The sequence below is a fragment of the Arachis ipaensis genome, chromosome B9, assembly GCF_059453495.1.
Source record: "Arachis ipaensis isolate K30076 ecotype BB chromosome B9, ASM5945349v1, whole genome shotgun sequence".
NCBI lineage: Eukaryota > Viridiplantae > Streptophyta > Magnoliopsida > Fabales > Fabaceae > Arachis > Arachis ipaensis.
In genome coordinates this window covers 103720896-103725960 of record NC_142444.1, presented here as the reverse complement: position 1 = coordinate 103725960, position 5065 = coordinate 103720896, and positions in this window count along the sequence as shown.

Here is a 5065-nt window from a genome sequence, read left to right as displayed (position 1 = left end):
GGCTTAGGAGATGTTGCATTCTCCGGATCAAGTTCATTCTCATCTCTTCCTCAATCAATGCATTCATTGATCTCCTTGGCAATCTTAAGTGATTGGATCCCAATTCCTTAGCAACCCAATCTCTCTAAGCTTGAACAATTGCCCAATTCCTTGATTTAATTGCTCATGAGAAGAGATGAAGTGTGGTCACTGATTATACCACATGTATTTCCAAATCAAAGTGTTGGTAGGATTATATGTCACTATATCCATCCAAACCCCAATTTGGTCCAACATGAGAAAGCAATTCTAGCATGATCTCCTCATCCTTTTTCCAAGGCTCAGAGGAGATCCAATTATGGAGAGTTTCTTTTCCAAGACAACTAACCAATTGGATTAAGATCGAAAGCTTTCTAGTAAAATCAAGAGAAAAGAAAGAAGAAGAATAATGAAAACTATTATTGATCCATCAAATTACAACAGAGCTCCCAAACCCAATGAAAAAGGGGTTTAGTTGTTCATAGCTCTGGAAATGGAAATTAAAAATGAAAAGTGCATTCTGAATATCAAACTAGAAGTTGCAGAGAAAGTAAAATATACAGAGTGTAGTTCTCAAGTTCCCGGTCTCCTTTTTCAATTCAAAACTATCCCTATATATACTACTCTTCAGATCTTCTAGTTAGCTCTTCAAGTCTTGGATATGGGCCTTTGATCTTTAGTTGAAGCAGTTACAGTCTTTAGTGGGCTCAACTTTGCTTGCAAAGAAAGTGTGAGTTAGGCATGATGGGAAGTTAGTTAGGACGTTAGTGGTGTTAACGTTAAGTGTAAACTTGGGTTTGAGAGTGTTAGTGACGATAACTTTGTCACTAACGTTCCAAATTAGTTGATCCACGTTAACTTCAACGTTAGTGGTACTAACGTAACCACTAACGTAGCCTCTTAGCCCTTCGCAAACATTATTGGCACTCACCTTTACCAATAACGTTGCTCTTTGTCCCTTTCTTCCACGTTAATGGTCCACGTTAGTGTAACTAACGTGGCCCTTAACATGGGCATGCCAAGGCTCGAGAGCGTTAGTGACACTTACCTTTGTCACTAATGCTCCAAAATGTCCCTTCCTTCCACGTTAGTGCTTCACGTTAATAGCATTAACGTGACCACTAACGTGGGTGTATTTGCCATCTCCAACGTTAGTTACAAAGGTGAGTGTCACTAACGTTGGCCTATCATTCATTGCTCCACGTTATCCTTCATGTTAGTGGTCATAACGTGACCACTAACGTAGGCAATTTAGGCTTGGTCTAGCGTTAGTGACAAAGGTGAGTGTCACTAACGCTTGCAACTTCCTCTTTACTCCACGTTAGAGTCCACGTTAATTGGATTAACGTGGCTCTTAACATGGCTTAGTGTGGCATTTTGGAACGTTAGTGGTGTTCACTTTCACCACTAACGTTGGAGCTCTTCTTTTCTTCTACGTTAGTATAACTAACGTGGCAACTAACGTGGGTTATGATGGCATTCGAAGGCGTTATTGGTGGTAACTTTACCACTAACATTGCAAGCTCGCTCCCATTCCACGTTAGTGAAGCTAACGTGGCTGCTAACGTGGTTCTTCTTTGCTTTCTTTGTCCTAAAATCAAACAAACAAGGTGCATCAAAGCTTTGTTTTAAGTCATGAGATCATGCATCATCCATATTATCTTTCAATTCATGCATAATTCTCATGAAATCCTGTAAAGTTCACAATGTTTGCTTGAATCAAGATGTAAGTGTATATTCACCCAAAACTTGCTTATTTACTAAGAAAATGCATGAAACTATCCTAAAATAGTAAAGAAAAAAGTCAGTGAAACTGGCCAAATTGCCCTGGCATTACAACACCAAACTTAAAGCTTGCTTGTCCCTAAGCAAGTACTGAAACATAAGAATGATGAATGAAAGAATAAGAGAAACAAGTTCTTATTATAGAAGTAAAGTTCTTGGTTTATGGGGTTTCATGCATAGTGATGAGCGGATAATTTATACGCTTTTTGGCATTGTTTTTAGTATGTTTTTAGTAGAATCTAGTTACTTTTAGGGATGTTTTCATTAGTTTTTATGTTAAATTCAAATTTCTGGACTTTACTATGAGTTTGTGTGTTTTTCTGTAATTTCAGGTATTTTCTGGCTGAAATTGAGGGACTTGAGCAAAAATCAGATTCAGAGGTTAAAGAAGGACTGCTGATGCTGTTGGATTCTGACCTCCCTACACTCAAAATGAATTTTCTGGAGCTACAGAACTCAAAATGCCGCGCTTCTAATTGCGTTGGAAAGTAGACATCCAGAGCTTTCCAGAAATATATAATAGTCCATACTTTGGCCAAGTTTAGATGACGTAAAAGGGCGTTGAATGCCAGTTCTACGCTGCTGTCTGGAGTTAAACGCCAGAAACACGTTACAAGCCAGAGTTGAACGCCAGAAATACGTTACAAACTGGCGTTCAACTCCAAGAATGACCTCTCCACGTGGAAACTTCAAGCTCAGCCCAAGCACACACCAAGTGGGCTCCGGAAGTGGATTTATGCATCAATTACTTACTTTTGTAAACCCTAGTAGCTAGTTTATTATAAATAGAACTTTTTACTATTGTATTTGACATCTTTGGATTATCTTTTGATCATTTTGAGATCTCTAGACCTCCATGGGAGGCTGGCCACTCGGCCATGCTTACCCTGTATTCACTTATGTATTTTTCAACGGTAGAGTTTCTGCACTCCATAGATTAACGTGTGGAGCTCTGCTGTTCCTCAAAGATTAATGCAAAGTACTACTATTTTTCTATTCAATTCAACTTATTCCACTTCTAAGATATTCATTCGCACTTCAACCTGAATGTGATGAACGTGACAATCATCATCATTCCCCCACGAACGCGTGCCTGACAACCACTTCCGTTCCACCTTAGATTGAATGAGTATCTCTTGGATCTCTTAATCAGAATCTTCGTGGTATAAGCTAGATTGATGGCGGCATTCATGAGAGTCTGGAAAGTCTAAACCTTGTCTGTGGTATTCTGAGTAGGACTATGGGATTGAATGACAGTGACGAACTTCAAACTCGCGAGTGCTGGGCGTAGTGACAGACGCAAAATGAGGGTGAATCCTATTCCAGCATGATCGAGAACCTCAGATGATTAGCCGTACTGTGACAGAGCATTTGGACTATTTTCACAAGAGGATGGGACGCAGCCATTGACAACGGTGATGCCTCCAGACGATTAGCCATGCAGTGACAGTGCATCGGACCATTTTCCAGAGAGGATCAAAAGTAGCCATTGACAATGGTGATGTCCTTACATAAAGCCAGCCATGGAAAGGAGTAGGATTGATTGGATGAAGACAGCAGGAAAGCAGAGGTTCAGAGGAATGAAAGCATCTCTATACGCTTATCTGAAATTCTCACCAGTGATATACATAAGTATTTCTATCTTTATTTTCTGTTTAATTAGTATTATTTTCGAAAACTCTATAATCAATCATTATCTGCCTGACTGAGATTTACAAGGTGACCATAGCTTGCTTCATACCAACAATCTCCGTGGGATCGACCCTTACTCACGTAAGGTTTTATTACTTGGACGACCCAGTGCACTTGCTGGTTAGTTGTATCGAAGTTGTGAATGAAAAACAATTTATTAAGACGTGTGTACATAGTTTTTGGCGCCGTTGCCTGAGATCACAATTTCGTGCACCATGTTTTTGGCGCCGTTGCCGGGGATTGTTCGAGTTTGGACAACTGACGGTTCATCTTGTTGCTCAGATTAGGTAACTTTCTTTTTGTTTTCTTTTCATTAAAATCTTTCAAAAAAAATTTTTTTTCCTTTATTTTCGAAAAAAAAATATAAAAATGTTTTCAAAAATATATTTTTCTTCAGAATTTTTAAGAATGAATTCTAGAGTTTCATGAAAAATGTTGGAGCCTGGCTAGCTGTAAAGCCATGCCTAATTCTTTTAGGATATGGGCTTCCAACCATCAGCATAGAGGCACGTTAATTGGAATGTCAACCGTGGCATGTCTGAGTTACATACTAAAGCTTGGCTGGCTATTAAGCCATGCCTAACCCTCAGATTGGAGCTTTAGACTAAAGAGCACAAGATTCCTGGAATTCATATTAAAAATTTTGGAATCCTTATTTTTCTTTTTCAAATAATTTTCGAAAAATACAAAAAAATTAGAAAATCATAAAATTAAAATATATATATATATATATATATATATATATATATATATATATATATATATATATTGTGTTTCTTGTTTGAGTCTTGAGTCAGATTTTAAGTTTGGTATCAATTGCATGCTCATCTTGCATTTTTCGAAAAAAATTCATGCATTCATAGTGTTCTTCATGATCTTCAAGTTGTTGTTGGTAAATCTTCTTGTTTGATCTTTGCATTTTCATGTTTTGTGTCTTTTCTTGTTTTTCATGTGCATTTTTGCATTCATAGTGTCTGAACATGAAAGATTTCTAAGTTTGGTGTCTTGCATGTTTTCTTTGCATATAAAATTTTCAAAAATAAGTTCTTGATGTTCATCATGATCTGCAAAGTGTTCTTGGTGTTCATCTTGACATTCATAGTGTTCTTGCATGCATTCATTGTTTTGATCCATAACTTTCATGCATTGAGTCATTTTTCATGTTTCTCTCTCTCTCTCATCATTAAAAATTCAAAAATCAAAAAAATTATCTTCTCTTTTTTCTTCTCATAAATTCGAAAATTTGAATTGACTTTTTCAAAACTTTTTAAAATTTAGTTGTATCTTATGAGTCAAATCAAATTTTCAATTTAAAAATCTTATCTTTTTCAAAATCTTTTTCAAAAATAAAATCTTTCTCATTTTTCTTAGTTATTTTCGAAAATTTTAAAAATATTTTTCAAAAATCTTTTTCTTATCTTTATTACATAATTTTCGAAAATAACATCATCAATTAATGTTTTGATTCAAAAATTTCAAGTTTGTTACTTACTTGTTAAGAAAGATTCAAACTTTAAGTTCTAGAATCATATTTTATGATTTCTTGTGAATCAAGTCATTAATTGTGATT